Source organism: Orussus abietinus, unplaced genomic scaffold (assembly GCF_000612105.2).
Source record: "Orussus abietinus isolate OABI.00-Male unplaced genomic scaffold, Oabi_2.0 scaffold2, whole genome shotgun sequence".
NCBI lineage: Eukaryota > Metazoa > Arthropoda > Insecta > Hymenoptera > Orussidae > Orussus > Orussus abietinus.
In genome coordinates this window covers 3,855,304-3,872,919 of record NW_019396012.1, presented here as the reverse complement: position 1 = coordinate 3,872,919, position 17,616 = coordinate 3,855,304, and positions in this window count along the sequence as shown.

Below are 17,616 nucleotides of genomic sequence, written 5' to 3'. Positions count from 1 at the left end.
CGCGAGTTTCGGGGCTCGCCGTTGCATCGACAATTCTTCGACTCGACGCTAACGATCGCTACCGTTAACCTCTTTATAAACCATTCGGCGTCATTGAAATATAACGTTGAGTTTCAATTGGAATTGTCTTCGACCGACTCGTAAAGAGAAGGGGAAGGGACGAATCCGAAGGACGGAAAAATTCGGGGGAAGAACGAAGGAAAACGTCGAACGCGAACAATTTAAATCCGGAGTCCAGGACTTGGTCTCTCTCTCCCTTGGTCCGCGGGAGCGAGCCTGCCTTTTTCATCTCCGCCGCTTCCCTTCAATTCCAATTATCTCTTCAGGAGGTTAGGTGCGTCGGCGCGCTCCTTTTTTCCCGTGGCGTGCACGAGGAGCATTCCCGGGGCACCGTGTTCCTCGAGAAAGCTCCCCGGCTCGTTTCGATTACGACCTCAAAGGAGATGCCTAGGGCTAACGAGCGAAGGTGGGGTTCGTTTCAACCCCTTTCCAACTCGTTTCCGACGCCGGGTACCCATCCTCGCCTCTCGGTTTCCGGATTGGCCGGACCAGATTATACGTACTCGAGCGTTTGCCGGGTCCTTCCAGGTTCGAGTCGCCTCCTGGGGCGCGTTCCTCGCGTCCCGACCGGTTGATCGCGTCGAAAGGGTTCCGGACCGCCGAAGTCGAAGCCGGGAGAGGAGAGGTTCCGTCCGAAGCCCGGCGGGCGGAGGGGTCGACGCAGTCCCGAGACCGCGGAACTGGACGTTGACCTCGCGGAAAGAAGAGGAGTCCAGGAACTCCGACCTTCGCGACCGTATCTAAGTGGGCCAGGCGTGACGATCGGGAGCCCTCATGATGGTTATGGAAACAACCAGAGTCGCGGGCCGGCGACTCACCTTCGGCTCCGAAGGTTGCCTCCCGACGGCGCTCCGGCTCGGTTTTCTGGAACCGGCCGATTCGGCCGCGGCCAGTAGTCGGCGGACCGACGGTCGGGAAACACGCGTCGGAGGAATCGCGGACGTCCTCGCTCCCGTCGAGGGTCCTCGGGGGCGCTCTTCCGGCTCGCCGGAACCCAATTATCGATCGTTATTAGCTTTTATTAGAGGGAAGCGAGGAGCGGTGATACTCCTCGGGGCGTGCCGAGGGGATTACCGTGGAGCGGGGCTCTTCTTCGCGGGCGGTCGTGTTAAGTTAAGTGAAAAGAGCCGCGAGAGGTCCGCCACGGGTGGACCCCCGTCGGCTGCGACCTCGGGGACGCTCGCAGACCGCGCCGAGCCGCTCCCCGACTCGGGCGGGGCCTCTCTCGTCGAGGTGGACGCCGAGGTGGACGCCGCCATGGAGGCCCGCGACCGGTCGACCGAGTGGGCGCTGCTGTTCCCGCTGAAGGCGGGTCTCTTCGCGATGAGGTCGTCCATCTCCTCGAGGAGCGTGCACCGTGAGAAGGAACGCATTCCGAAGGAGAAGGGCGCTCGGTCGCAGCCGCGGCATGGCCTGCGTCGGGGCTCGTCCCTCTCGGACCTGGACAAGCTGCAGGCCGAGGGCGGCCCGCGGTCGGTGCCGCCCTCGCCGGCGCTCTCCCGGACCAACCTGCGGCTGGGCGGGCAAGTGCGCGGCAGCATCGGGGACCTGATGAACCTAAAGAGGTACGGCGGCTCCAGCTGGAGCGTCCGCAGTGAGACGCTGGTCGCGAGGACCGTGCCCCTGAGCACCGTCACCCCGCGGCCGGGCCCTCCCGCCGAGGACCAGGGGACCGACCCCGAGACCGACCTCGAGACCGACGGAGGACCCCTCACCTGCGCCCAGAGGACCCAGAGACTCAGCCGGCTGATCAAGAGGCAGAGGAAGAACGCCGTCGCCGGTCCTTGCGCGATCACGAAGGATACCGTAAGTCTCTCGACGGAGCGGATCCCGAACCCTCCGACGAGATCGCCGAGAGTCGAAAGCGCCATCGGTTGAATATTCATCGGGCCACCGGCTCGAGCGGTTGGCCGCGTCGCGTTCGGGCGGACATCCTCGGCTGCCCCAATTCCGCGTCGATCCGCCGCGAGGCCGCCGTAGCGGCAGGGAAACCGTCCCCCGGGTCCGGGGGCGTCTCGCCCGAGCCACAAAAACTGCCCGTTACGTTGTCGTTCGAGGACCCGCTCGCTTTCTCGTCGAGTCGCCGCGGCGGCGAGGACGCGGCTCGGTTACGGAGCATCCGGGGCGATGGGTGGAGCGAACGTCGCCGGAAACGGGTCCCGACCGACGAGGAGATCGCGATATCGCGTGCAACGTCGACGCGGATCCTCCACGTGGACGTGCACGAAAGTACGCGCGCGCGTATCGGGGAGGCCCGAGAGACAGCAGCGGGAAATCTCGTCCTTTAGTTTGAATCGTTGAGGAAGAGGCGTCGGCACCGACCACGGATTCCACCGTTCTTTCCTCGGGTCGCCCGGTCGGCCTTCCGGCCGTGGATGGACGGGCTTCCTGCCCGTTATCGGTTCCTCCCGGTTATCGAAATTAGTCCGAGTCGCGGGGTCGACGAAGACGATCACGGTCAGCGCGCGTAAATTTATGGTCGGGTCGGCACAGGGGCAGCCGGTTCGAGCGATAAAGTCTCCAGGGACGCGTCGATACCGCGTCCTCGCGGCCCACGGACGGCCTTGGATAGCGATACGGCGTTTCCTTGACGGAGGTCGGTACGACGAGGCAGCCGCGCGTTTAAAAACGTACAGGCCTATTCGCGACGCGGCACCTCGGATCCTTTCCGAAGATGCGGACCGCGACTCTCCGGACGCCCGAGCAATCCCGATACCGTGCTCTCGGTACCGTTGCCGAATACGCTTTATCGGCTTCTCCGCCGAGCGATAACGATCGAGTCGAACGACCGCGCTCGGTCTCGGTCGACCGAGGGTAAGGCAATCCGCGTTCCAGGGGCGGCACCACGCTCGGAATGCCCGGCATTTCCTTAATAAAGTGAATCCCCGAATGGTCTCGTGGATTATTCGGGTCGCGTGCCGGCTCGTATTCTTCCGCCGCGCCTTGGCGTCGGCCCGGCGGATCCCGCGAGGAGCCCCCGGGACTCGGCGGTCCGAGCATTTTTTCTACGAGCACCCGGGCAGGGGAACGAGTCAAGACGAAGGGTAGGGCGAATTTTTCTTGTTCGTCCCGACAGCGACGCCGTGGACGCGAGCGCGGCCAGGGGCTTTCAGCGTACCAGATATTACGCGATTTTGGAGTACCGCCAAGATTCGACGCTCCGTCGAATCCTAAACGGTGCTCGCTGGACGTAATCCATGTTCACGAAATCTTCCCGACTTCCTTCGCGTCGCTACCTTTTTCCCGCGTGAGCGAGAGAGAGAGAGATAGGAACGTACTCGGGGACACCGGTCAATCGGGAGCGATTCGGGCCTGAATCGAACGCGCGAGGTTACGCACGGCTGGACGCTCGACGGTGGTCGGGTCTCGCGTCGCGACGCGCGGCAGGTTTAATCATTCGCCGGAATTCGCGAACGGACGAACTTCCGCGGGACAGGAGGCCTCGCCGGGAAAACGGTGGCCGGAAAACAGCCACCCTTCCGGAGAAAGTGTCCGAGAAGCGGACGAAACGTAAAGGAGACAGCCGTGCACTAATTTGCGCGCCTTCCTTCTCGGATGAAACGAGTAACGCCTTTTTCCCTGTTTTCTTTTTCAGGTAAGTAAAGGAAACCCAACGTTTCTTCCCGTTTCGCGGACTCGCACGCATACGCACACGCATACGAACACGCATACGAACACGCAGCGCACACGAGTGAACGCGCGAGCACATCTAGGTGAGTCGTAAAAAGGCGCGGGACGCGACCCGAAGAGCCCGCTCGGCAGGAAACCTACTGTCGCTTGCGGGACCCTGGGAATTAACGCTAACTGGCTCGAAGAATTCCCGCTTATCGGAACTTGGACTCCGGCCCTCAGCGGTGCCAAGCGAAAGCACCGAAGGCAAATTGCTCGGCGGCACTTGGCCAGGTGAGAGTCGCCCACTCGGTGCTTATTAAAATTGGCAATGCCAGGGAAGTTGGCGGCGCTTGGTCGGCATGCCTGGGTGACCGGTTCGGTCTCGTTAACTTTAAAACGGGGGAGCGTTTCGTCGTCGACGAGCGCCGAGTCGGTCCACGAGGGTATCGAAGAACCTTAGCGTCGGCTTGGGTACGGCGGCTCCGGTCGTTGTCATTTCGATCACCCAGCCACCGAGGACTCGGTATCGCGAGGCATCATACGGGTTTACTCTTCGTTACTCCGAAAAATCGAGGTACAAACGTCGGAATCTTTCCGATCGCGGTCAGAAAATTCGCGTCAACGATTCTTTTTCTTGACTCGGGCAACGCGGTACGCGAGAGTCGCGACAGGAATCACGATAAGAACCGTTCGGTTGAGGCACAGGGCATTTTCCCCAAAATTATTTCGAAAAACGGGGAGGATGAGAGGAAAACTGTGGCATTCGTTTGAAAACCCTACGGAAAGAAGCCTTGAAAGAACACGACGTATCTCGAATTTCCATCGTTGGAACAGTCGACGGATTTCGGAGCCGCTTTTGTTGACTTTGAATTCGTATTTCTTCGTTCTCCTTGGACGCCGAAGCAATATATACGTTTATTTAGCAATGGTAAATGTTTCTCCTTTTCTTTTAGTTTTGAAATACTGTCGGGATTGGACTGTCGGAATACTGTGGGGAAAGGGTCGACTTCCGTAGCCGCTGACGCGGAGTCTCTACTAATCGAACCAGGAAAACTTTGGGAATTTTAGTCGGCGGTCGGTATACGGTTCCCCGTTCGAGATAAATTCGGGACGGTCCTCCGGTCGGTCGCGAACCTGTACGGTTGGAGGCGGACGTTCCTCCGATCGATGGACACTCGAGAACCGGTGTCGAAAGGGGCGCGTGTCCCGCGGGGGAGAAAACATCGCGTGACCCGACCGCGATTTCGCCCTAATGGGTTCGAGAATTCGATGGTCCCCGGATAAAGTGAACAACCTTGTCGTGGCGAACGCGCCGCGTCTCCGCCGATCCGGAATCGGTCGCCCTGTCATCGACCCGATTATCGAGGCACCGACGTCGGGCACTGGAGTCAAGACCGATCGATTCGAGAGATTCGACCGCGAGCCGCGCACATCGACCGGGAAACTTGAACGACGTTAAATTCCTACAATGGTCGCGGACGCGTTTGCGTTGACGATTTTACGTCGCGATTCGACATGGATGAGCACTTTGTGGATAGGACCGGATGCGTCCATTCGAATCGTCGTCCGTCCGTCGAGCGACAGGCCTCGCTCGTACGGTTTCGAAAATCACCTCTATTTTTTCCAAGTTGTCCACTCTGCAGCCGCGGCTCGCGAGGGAATGCGCGATTCCGGAGGACGAGCCGGTCCTCCGGCCGATAGAGGAAATAAAATCCAGGGAAACGGGACGTTATCGGAAATCTCTCCGTCTTTTCTGACCGATCCAATGACTCGATCGATCGGATCGACGTTTAACGATTTTGAAACGCGCGTATTCCCGTCCATCGAGTTCGGGAGGCTCGTAGAAAGCGCGTCGAAATTGTTTCCGGTATCGTTTCGCCGTTTCCCGATTAAACGAACCGTTCGGGGTGATCCTCGAGGTGGTTCGGGAGGTACAGGAGGAGGAGGTTCGACGACGAGCGCGCGAGAGGAAAAATATGACGAGAAAGACGTCCGGCGCTTTCGTCCGTGAACTCGACGCTTCGTTAGAGAGGAGGGAAAAAGATGTTTCGCTTCCTTTCCCGTCTCGTTAGACCGGCGCGTCGGCCGTTTGCTTTTATCGTCCTCAAAAACGCGGCTTCTCCGACCCTCTGCCCTCGAACGAGAGTCGAAGCTAGCCGGTGGTAAGCACGAGGGAAGAGACGATAAATCGGAAATGTTGGAAGGCGGCTCCGAGGACGGATAGAGAGAGGGAGAGCGATGCAAGTTCCGAGAGGACTTCGAAGCGAGAAAGGGATCGAGGGGAACGTACGTCCGCGAGTTTCTTCGAGGAACGTCGGGTGCTTGCGAAGGTTCGGGCCGAAGAGGAGAAAAACGAGCCGAACCTCCTCCGGCTCCTTTTTCATTTCTGGACGAGCTCGCCCACTCGTCCCGCTCTTTCCCATACTCTGAGCGCCGGTTACGTTCCTCGGTCCATTGGCACCTATCGATACCACGCGGCACCGTGTACTTTCGTTTCTTTCTCCCATTTGCACGGGACGATTAAACATTCCTAAAGGGTTTCGAAGAATCGCGAACCATCGGGGCAAACGTTTTTGCCTTCCCCCGGAAGGTGGCTCCGGAAGTGCCTTCCGGGAAATGCACCGACCGAGGAGAGTCGGAAGGTCGTCCGCCGGAAAGATCGGCGGAGCGAGCGTTCCGTGTATCGAGCCTTCGTCAAACGTCCGGTCGTCTCCCCGATCTCTCGAGTCGAAGGGGCCGCCCGGTCCCGACGTTATCCGATCGTACCTTTGTACTCGGATCGGAAGCCGATGGCTCGTGCCGATATCGGAAGGAACTCCGAAGAAACGAAGATACTTGCCACCGATTGGACGAAGGGCAAAGATTGCCGAGCGAAAGGGAGCCCCGAAGGCGACGGATGACGCGGATTCGTTTCCGTCGATTCCGTCAACTGGCCGATCGTTTCCTCGTAATTGGCAGCTCGACGAGCAATTGGAACGGGCGAAGGGAGTAGCGGCAACCGAATCGACCGCTTCCGTCGGAATTTTCTACTCGGTGCTCGACGTCGTTGTCGGCCTCGAAAGCCGAGCTCTCGTTCGCGGCGCGGGCCGAATTCCGCCGGGGCCAGGAACCGGTCGAAAGTTAAATTGGACCCCCTCGAATAGAGGACGATCGACGATTATTTTGGACTCGGGACGGATGTCGACTTCGCTTTCGTCCGCACCCGAGGGCGGACGTTTCGTCACGAGCGCAGTTTCCCGGTTTCCGCGAGGAATCCCTCGGAAAATTCGTAACTCGGGATCGTCCCATTACCGAGCAAATCGCGGCGATCGAGTCGGCGTCGCCGACGGGAGCGGGCTCCCCGTCCTTAGCACGGAGCCTCGCTCGTTTCCTCCGTCAACCCCTTTCCCCGACGGGCGTTTTTCGCCTACCCCTTCTCGGTGGAGTACTCGGGTTTCGAGCGCTTTTAAGTGCTTTCCGCTGTCAGTCTCGTCACACCCTCTTGAACTCTCTCCTCTCCCTCTTCCTCTTCCTCCTCTCTGAGTCCGGATTCGTTTTCCTCCATCCTTTCCATCCTTTCGCGGACTTTTCGTTGTTCCGAAAACTTCCGCCCGGCGACCCCGTCCCCGATCTCGTCGGCCCGTTCATAAGTGAAAGCAATAAGGAACGTGGAGCGAGACGCTTGGAGAGTCTCTTCCAGTATTTGCGCGAGAAAAGTTTATACGTATCGGCAAGCCGAGTTTTGCGATTCTTCTCGCTACTTTGCCGCGAACGAGCGGACGCGCGAGCCCGAGCTGAAAGCGGTTCCGAGTTTCTTACGACTTGACTTTGTTAAAAAAAGAATTGTCGACTCCGTTCCGTCTCCGTTCCGCCCCTCGATCGTTTGCTCGCGGGAGTTTTCGCGGACCTCGCGAGGACTCTTCCGAAGCGACGAGGAACTCGAGGCGGCCGGAATCTTGGCCAAAGTCACCGGAAAATGGTCCTCCTGCCCCGAGCACCCGGGGCATTCCGCCGGATCCTCCCTCGTGTCCCGGTCGAGTCTTACGCAGAGGAACGTCTTCACGGTCGGTCCGTAAGTCGACCGTTGCAATCGCCTCGTATCTTTCCGGTCGTCTCGGTGAATAATGGACCTAATCGGCTCCCGCTGGTAAGCCGCGATACCGCTGGGCGGCCCTTCCTCTTTGCCGCGCTCGCGCCGTCCGCTCCGATGGTGGAGGAGTTTCCGACGTAAGTCGTTAGCGTCGGCGTCAACGTATCTCTAAAATGCCACGCGTAATCGGGGGGCCCGGAAGATTAAAACTCCGGCCGCGCGGACTCCCGAGGCGTCGCGGCACCCCGGATCGTCCCGAGGTTTAGGGGTTCCCAACCTTGGGGGAACTCCGGCTCCCGGAAAAGCCGCTTCCACCGTGGCAGGAAACGCGGGAATGCCGGACCGCCGAAGGAAAATCAATATGGAGTGGTTGGCGTGCGGACGGCGCGTGGCCGTCCAACTGCGTTTCGTCGCTTCCCGCTCCCCCTCCCGATTTACGTTGAGCCAGCGGACGAGACTCCCGGAAAATGGAAAATCGCGAAAATAGCACGAGGAGCGCCGCCCGGCCTCGAGGGTCCGGGAAACGAGGAAGCCGGTCCCGACGTCCTCTCCTCCCGAGGGCCCCGCCGCGACGCCTCGCGGTGGGTGTCCCTCGGCCGCGTACTCGGGGGCGATCGCCTCGGGACGGGCGGCCGTCAGGGTAGACGCGCCCGAAGCAAAAGCGGCCGGTTTTGCCTCCGTCTTTGTCGAGGCTGGGTGGCCATCGGCGGCGGCGGCGGCGGCTGCGGCTGCGGCTGCGGCTGCGGCGGCGGTGGCGGTGGCGGCGGCGGCCGCTCCGGCGCCGGCGTCGGTGCGCGCGCCGGAGCGGCTTAGTAGCGTCGGTTTACGTTGCGCCAGTCGCCAGTAGCTCTCGTCGCGTCTCGACGGCTCAAGGTCCTCTCGCTTGCCTCGGGGATCCTTCGGAGGGTTGCGGCGCTCACCCAGGAGCGGCGTCCGCTGCGCGGCCGGGACGTCCTCGCGAGATGTCCGGAAGGTGCCGGAGGCGCGGAAGAGGGCCGGCCCCCGAAGCTCGCCTCGCGGCCGGCTCGGCCTCGCGGAGGCCGAGGACGCCCCGACGGGGTCCCGGGGGCGACGGTCGGTACTAGCGGTCCTTCCCTCTCGCGGGCCGCGGGGGCGGGTGCCGGGGGCCGTCGGGAGCCACCGGGAAGGCCAGGAGTCCATCGACCCTCGCCTCGGTCTCGAGGAGTCCCTAACGCGGAGTCCCCGACTCGAATGGAAGAGCTTCTCGAAGTCGCGCCTCGCGCCTTGGCGCTCGAGTCCCGGTCTCTCCTCTTTGGCGTCCTCGCGAGCGCCCCCGTGCCAGGAGTCGTCTCGTTTTCGAGAAGCCCCGTAGTCAAGGGTCGGGAAGGAAGGAGCGAGGCGAGGAGAGGCCGCCAGAAAGGCCGCTCGAAAACGCGACCCGTGGCCGACGAGATTCGCGGGACTCGGTCTGCCTCGTTGCGACGACCACCGACCGGAGCGTCGACCGGAGCGTCGACCGGAGCGTCGACCGGAGCGTCGACCGGCGGTCGGGAGTAGACCCGAGCCGCCGCTTCCGCCGCGACTCGAGTGCGCGAGTGGAAAAGCTAAGGAAGAGAGGAACCCCGGAGCCGACGAGAACCGAAGAGAAAAACTCGGGTTTCGGTCGCGAGCCCGGCGCCGAGGTAAGGTCCTCGAAGGACGCGCGAGATCGGCCCCGATCGGCCGCCGAGCAGTTTCCATCTCCCTGACGCGCAAAAATAACGCGAGAGCCCCCCTTATCGGCGATCTCCACCTCGGCCGAGCACGCGGTGCCCCTCGCGTCTTTGTTCGCCACTCCTCGCGCGCTCCGGGCGATCGATCGCCTCCTCGGCCTCCGCGGCCGTCGTCGCTCCGCCGAGGACGGGCCGCGGCCGCTCCCGATGGCCGTGACCGCCGAGCCAGTCCGGAGTCGAGTCGGTGCCAAGACACTTGTTGACGGCTCCTCTCGGACCGCCACCCCTCGGGGACCGGATCGGGCTCGAAATATTTGCAATCGATGCCGGAGAGGTCCAAAGTCGTTGACTCCTCTTGACCCGGTCTCGGGGGCAACGGCGCGCCCGAGCCCGGAGGGGTTCCTCTCGCGACGGGAATTGTCGAACGCTCCCGCTTCGAGCAGTCGCAGCGGGAAAGGTCCTTTGGCGTGTCGGGAATCACGAGTCGCCATCGCTCGTGGCCGCGTGTCGTGACCGTCCAGATTTTGGGTCGCGTCGCCGATGCGATTAATCCCGGATTTTTATCCTCCGCCCCTCGAATGCAAGGTTAAGCCAAGGTAAAGGCGCAATTGATCGAAAGGTCCTACGATAGGGGGCGGCAACTCGTAAAAAGCAACCGTGGCACGTTTAACGTCGGGCCGAGCCGATCGTCAAAATCAGGGAAATGGAATATCCGTTGTCGCGGGGTATTTCCTTCTCCCTGGGAGTCGGGCAATCGGTCGCGATTTCCGGCGGAGCGGCGAGGACGAATCCCCGAAATCGCGACCTCCGACCTCCGTTTTCGCGCCGAATGGGAGATTCTTGGAAACCGGGGAAGAGTTTTCTCTTTAAGGAGCGCTGCTTAACGACGTCGGGAAGTACCGGGGAGATCTCGGAGCTCGAGGTCGCGCGAAAATTACGAGGTTAGTTTCGCCCGGTTGCGCTGGACCGCGGCAAAGAAGGGGGTAGGCGGAAGAAACTTTGAGAAAATCATTAATTAGTCGGCGGCTACGAGTTCCTCCCGACCCCTGGAACTAGCGTAGAAGAGAGCGGGCGTCTCGCGCCCTGCGCCGAAAAATTGCGCCATCGTCGGCGTTTCCTTTCGCCGACCCTTTCGATTCCGTTGCGACCGCCGACGGAATCCGTCGGCCCGGTGCCCGCGTGGCCTGATGGATTTTGCGTTAGTTTCGTTCCCGTCGCGTTCGTTTATGAGCTTCTCGGCGCATCCGCGACGGTCTTGCCGGAGCTCTTCGGGCTCCTTCGGTCGTTGTCTCGATTCGATCTTGTCGGAACGAGCGTTATTTCGGCTCTTGGTACATATTTGACGAGCGAAATGTGGGACGCTGCTCGGGGAACGGCGCGGTGCCGCGACAGGTGGTATCGCAAGAAATTGAGACGGAGCGCGAAAGCGTGAGCGTCCGTCGAAGATGCACTAGCTGCTCGTGCGGGTCCCGCTCCGACGCGGTCGAGAGTTGGCCGGGGACCTGGCGGTGTTCTCGCGAGGGTCCAGAGTGGCTCGTTCCCCGGTATTTGCTTCTCTCTCGAAGGGCTACAGGCCCGTTTGATCGGAGCTGAATTATTCCGATTCCGCGGGCTCTTGGTCAGCGAATCGGACCCAGAAATGGAAACGATTAATTAGGGAGTCCCTTCCCCTCTCCTGCCTCCGGACCCGCGACCGCCGTCGGTCCGTCTCTTTCTCACTCTCCCCTTGTTTGTCGGATTCGTTATTCGGTATTACGGGGGCTTCGTGCCGGCAATTTCTCTTGACCCGATGGCGCCGAGGTCGGTCCCTCCCACCTTCGGCTTCCGACTCTCTCTCCCTCTCGACCGAGAGGGAGAGAGAGGAACCCGGAGCAACGAGCGTTGATCCTTATCGACAGCACCCGCGCGCCAATCGGAAGCCGACCGAGATTGGCCTCGACGGGAATAATCGAGCCGGCCGGGACCGGGACGGGTCGAAGACTCGCGGATTCCGACTTTCGGGCGACGCCGACGGGGCGATCGCCCCCTCGAACGCAGCCGTCTCCTCCAATCCCGATTCGATTACCTTGCCCCGTCGTCCCGTTCGCCGTCAGAAATCCATCCGTCCGCTCTGGAGAGAGCGTGGCCGCGATCGGCCCGGACGGGACCGAGGCGAATCCCGGTCGGTATGCTCGAGACGCAGTCGCCTCGTTAGGCGCCGCTACGTTCCGCTTTAATTGCAGCTGGAACTGCGGCTCGCGTTTGACGCAGCCGCGTCGGAAAGCACCGAGAAGCGCAGGCCGTGTCGGGCCGGACCGCGCCTTAAAGGCGACCCTTCGAAGTTCTCGGGACGCTCGATTTAAAGTCGTCCTCGCCTTTGCGACCGTTTCGTCCCGTGGCAAAATCCCTCTCGACCGACGCGACGGCCCTTCGACGAATCTGCGGATTCGCTCGCGGCCTTCGACCCCCGACGTCGTTCTCGAGGCGGTCTTCCGGATTTGGAAAGCTCCGCCGCAACCGCGCCTCGCTTTGACGGGGGGACCGTCGCCCGGGATGGGTGGAAGCTTTTATGTCACTCGGTCGAAACGGCTGCACGTCGGATGCACGTTGCTCGCGAAAAGAGGTTACGAACGGTACTTCCCCCGGAAAGTACGGATCCGGCGCTCGCGAGACGGTCGAAGCTGGTGGATCGAGGATTTCGCGGAAACGAACGCTCCCGCGAAAGAGAGCTCCGAAATGAGAAAACTTCGAAAGGAGCCGAGAAAGAGTCCGGAACGCTTCGGGGAAGGGCGAAATTGCGGCCTTCGCCTCGCGGCCGCGAAAAACGAAACGGGCCGGGGTCGGGCATACCGCGATACGGCGATAAATCTTTGGAAATCTTTGTTTTCGAGCCATCAGGAAAGGGAAACTGGCGTTTCGAGGAACGTCCCGAATGGTAACGACGGGATAGCGGCTGCACCCGATTTACGAGCCGACCTCGAAAGCGCTCGCGCGACGCGTCGTTCGCGGAAAGATTTCGGCGCGGAAACGGAGCGAAAAAGACCTCCGGCGTGAGGTCGCGGAAGGGAAGGCGAGGGAGCGCAACCCGTGTCGGCCCCGCTGGCTCGAGTCCAGCCGACTCGTTACCTCGACGGACCGCGCCCTGACCGAGACCCGACCTTCCGCTTCTTTCCCGCTTCCGGAACGCCGGAGAACGTCCCGCAGGATGCGGAAACGGTCCGGGCATTCGTTATCTTGACTCGATCGACGACTCGTTTGCGCCGACCAGATTCGGACGACGAGCTTCCCACCCGTCGTTCCTCCCGCTCCTCGCGAGGATCTCCGGCTCGATGGGATTCGCCGGAGCCGAGGGCCGCGGAGGGGAAGTAGATCCGAGAAAGTAAGAAAGAGTCCCCCCTCCCGTGACTCCGATCCCAGTGCAAGGTCCTTCGCTCTTATCCCGCAGGGGGATTCCGGTACTCCGAAGCCCTAGCTCGTTCCTCTTCTCTTCGGGACATCCGAAGACTCGAACCCGTCGATCCCTCGATCCCTTGCCTCGTTCGCGCTCCCACGCAAAGCCGAAAGTCGGGACCGGGACTGAAATTCCACCGCGCCGGAATCGGGATTAGGCCGGCGGGAGAAAGCGCCAGAGAGAAAGAGGCTCGGAGTAAATTGGAAGCGGTCCAAATTTCGGGAATCGGCGTGCAGCCGCGAGGAGGTCGGGACGTTCGGTCGGAATTAATTGAGGTTTGCCGCGACGTCTCCCGAGTTGGACCGCAACGGGTGGCAAGTTTTGCGCGAGGAGGACGCCCACCGAATGGAGGAAGAAACGGACGTTAGCGTCGGTTCGATTCCGAAAGGACGTCTCCTTTGTACCTTATCAATTTTTGTCCCCTATTTAACGACAATAGGGATCGACCCCGTACCGGGTCGTGTCGGTCTCGACTCGACGCTCGGGCATAAAGGAAAGAGGACTTTCGAGATGGCCGCGGCGGCTGAAAAGAGGAGGCGCTCCTCGGCGACGCTAGCGGCGAGCGCTGAAAGGGAAACGATGCCACTGCGCTCGCTTTTGTAGCGGCTGCCGAGAATCCTAACCAGAAATAAAACCCATCGTCCCCCGACGAACGGAATGGCGCTCCGGCGGTGGCTCGATTTTCTCCGCGCTGCGAGTCCGTTCGCTCGTCGACCGAAAAGGACGAGCGTCGCCCTCGAGGGTCGACGAGGGACACGAGAGACGCGAAGCACCCGGAAAATCTCCGAGGCGGCCGAATCGGAGTCCTCGGGACCTCGGGGGTGGAAGAGGGAGCGGGGATCGATCGCGCTCTGTCCCATTTCTCGCCGGTTGTTCCCGGAGGACCGTGCGGGCCCTCAAAAAACGCAGCCGGGACCTGCTCCGTTTCTTAGGATTTGATCGCGGACGGGCGTCGTCCGCGCCCGTAAAAAGGTGCCGTCAAACGGGAAGGATCGGGAGATCCTCGGGAAGGAGGAGGGTCGAGGGGGGCGGACTCGGTCGCGGTTTCGGAGGGTCGGCGAATATTGATCCCGAGGCTGCGAGTGAAAGCCGGGTCGCGAACCCGGGACTATCCGGGACTATCCGGGACTATCCGGGACTATCCGGGACTATCCGGGACTATCCGGGACTGCGTTGGGGTCGGGGCGGACGCCGCGTGTTCTCGGCGTATCCCACGATCCGAGAGCTCGGATTTTTCCGGGAAACCTGCTTTCCCCGTCGGCGCTATCTTCCCCGGGCCTGGTTTCTCGCATAAATTCCCGTGGCTTTCGGCCGAAGGAGGCGAAGAGGCGGAAGGGAATAAAGGCCGAGCAAAGTACCGCGTTTGCTGCCTCGGGACTCTCGCCGTCTCGTATGCATCGATGCCGGAGCTTACGCCGGGCTTCGGCACTTTCGTCGAGAGATTCCCGATTCCCGACGAATCGAAGATTCCGCGGGTAATCGGGTCTGGATACTCGGACGTTCGAGTCGTCGGGGTGGTGGTCGCGACCGAAGGAGGAGAGCGGGAGAATACCGGGACGAACGTCGACTCCGGTTCAGCCCTTGGACGGACGGTGAGACGATCGGAGCTCTCGATTCCTTTTCAAAAGTATACGGTTGTACGGTTCGCGAGCCAACTTTTTCCAGACGGGAATCCGTTTCTCTGCGAGGGACGAAAAACCGCTCGGGACGTAACTCGCTAAAGAGATATCTATAGGGATGCTAAATCGTTTCGGTGGTACTTCTTTGCGAGCGCACTTCACAGGGAAGTATTAATGTTTCGACTGCGGGACAAAGGGGAGGGCAAAAGGGACAAAGCGGAGAGGGGCGATGGAGATTTGCTTTGGCAAAGCGAAGACAAAGTGACGCCGCGTCGCGGACCCACCGGGGGCTCTGAACTTTATTGGAAAGTGGAGCGAGGGACCCGGTCTTCGATGGAAACGACCTGGCATATACGGAATTCTCCATCTTTAATGGAAATACGCGGGGAAGGTGAAATCGATTACCGCGGAGGGAAAGAAACGTCGCGTTTGCGCGCGATACCGGATTTCTCGGAGCCCCGAGGTTCGTCGGGACGATCGCGTCGAAACTCTAATCGCCCGTTAAAGAGGGAGCGGCCGAGGGGCGAGGGTCCTCCGAAACGAAGAAGTTCCCGCGAAACCCAACGACCTACCGACCTACAACCTACGGAACCCAGCGCCGTCCCCGAGCTCTTTCCCCCTCGGGGAGCGCGGACGGGGACGAGATGGGTTTCCCGGCATCTCCCCCGGGGTGTCTCCGATCTCCCATCGATCTTTCGGGACACGCTCCCGGGTGTATCCCCTGTCGATAAAGTTAATCGGATCGATTAGAGGCTCCGTTTGCCCTTCGATCGCGTCATGCGAGAGAACGATGCCCGAACCCGTTGGTTGGCTGAAAAATTGCCTGGCTTCTGCGGGACTGGATCGTTTTCACGAAGGTAGAGGAGCAACGTATTCGACGGCGCGTTTCCTATCGCGCGCGTGAAAACATTACCAGATAAAAATTGCCGCTTTCCCCTTATTAATCCCGCGGAAGCACGGATCGCCGAACTGCTCCCGGTGGCTGACGAAAATAAACTCGGTCGACTCCGTTTCGTCGTGGCACGCCGATCGATAACTACGCAACGTTCGTCCCGTGGCGTCGGTCGACTCGCGCCTCGAATCCCCGAACGTTGCTCCGGAGCCGCCGCAACCCTCGGACCACTCGAGTGAAATACAGTGCTCCGCCGACGATCCACCTTTTCGGAATCACGGGGAGGGGGACGGTCTTCCGGCTCGTTTACGAGTTCCAGGGGGTTAGCGCTCGAGTGGGCTCTCTCGGCTTTTCATCTCCGATCGGTCCATTCGAGATCGCGGAAATCTAGTCGGCGAGTCGGGAACTGAATTCCTCGATTCCTTATCCTCGAAGATGAAGCCAAGCTCCAACGGTGCTTACTCGAGTCCGCGAATTTGCAGGTTTTTGTACTTACGGAGCGGTTCTCCTTTCTTTCTCCAACCGGACATGCCGGGCAATCGTATCTATAGCCGAAACTCGGGTCAAATGCAAATATTGAAAATTTACTTCCGATTTTTTAAGCTTGCTAAAAAAAACTAGGACAGATATCACAATTATTCTAGTTAGGGCGAGACCAATAAGTGTACCGAACATACCATATATTTGAGAAAAATCGATTCAGGAGTTTTTGAGAAATTGGTCAGCGGTCCAGGGAGAAGGACGTACGCGGACTATCCGAGTTTGGTTTCTTCGGCTCGGAGCGAATTCGCGCCATGTTAGTTCCTTCCGAGCGACTGCTCGTGGAAACTGCACGAGGGACTTAACGGTGTTAAAATACGCGTCCGCGTTAATTCCAGCTTCGGTTCGATCGAGCACGGCGAAGCCCTGCCAGTGCGCCGGCCTCGCTTCCGCTTTAAGGAGTTTTCCCGGGTTCGCGGCAACGTCGTGGGAAAGTCTTCGGGGTCGCGACGTGACTGCAGAAATTTCTCGTGGTTTCTTTTTCCCTTCCTAATTCCACTTTCCGGTGGAGCGAGTCATCGACGACCAGCCGTCGACCGGTAACGGATCGTTCGACGTCGAAAAACCTTTGGCAGGATCCTGCGACGCCTCGGATAGCGACGTCCCTGTCGCGGAAAACGTACATCGCCTTTAATCCGAACGGTGGGTGTCTTCGGATTATCGAAAATACATTTGGCGAAGGGCAGAAATCCGAGGACCCTTTCCCGCATCGCGCCCCTCGATATTTCCGTAGCGAATCGTCCCGTTTGATCGAGTCGAAGAGGCCCGATGGGAATGGCGCGAAATATCCGGGCGGGCCGACACGGGCCGACTCAATCGAGCGGAAGAATATCGGCGATTTCTGGAACATCTCCATATTTTGGGTCTTCCGCTCGTCTTCTCGGCGACATCGCATTAACCGCGCCGAGCCGCTCGTCTCGCGTCCCGGAAGCGCGCAACGCTACTCTTCCCCGGGGATATAAATGCGATCGTAACTCCGCGCGATAACTTTTAATCATCTTCCCACGGGAGGCTCGATCCAGAAGGAAGGAATTTCTTCCCGTCGTCGTTCGGGGTTCGCGTAAATGAGAGTCGACGGTCCGAATCCGTGCACGCTCGAGTAATCACCGGAGGAGAGGCCCGTTCGGGGAGATTAGGTCGTCGTGTCAGGAGAGCCATCCAAACGCGCCCTTTTGACGGAAACTGTTCGGCGACATCGGGGTCCCGCGTCAATTCCCGACGTTCGGAGCGATCGAACGGCGGGAGCTGACCGGCGGCAAGGGAGGAACGGCCGACGTTCGCCGCCGTTAACCCCGGCGAACGAATCTTCGCTTTGCTTTCAGATTGCCGTGGCGGGATGAACGCCCATCGGAAGTAGTAGAACGTTAGAATCTAGATAAAACGATGGGACCCGACGAAGGCGAGGTCGCCTCGCCGGGGAAAAGTGACCGACGCGCGAGGCGCGTTTCGAACTAAGCGGGTTTGGTCGGGAAGCGATCGGTCGAACGGAGACAGAGACAGAAACCGCGAGTCGGATCCGGACTCGATCTGGGAACATGGATGAGAGGCAGGACGAGGAAGTGCTCGGGTCGCAGGAAGCGCAGTGCATCGGGAAATCGAGGGATCGGGACAGTGAGGAGTGCGACGAACGCGGCCAGCCCAAGGCGAGGACACCGGCCGAGGTCGAGGCTTGATCGGTTCGATCGGGAAGAGGCTTCGAGCTCGCCGAGTCGGAGAAGAGG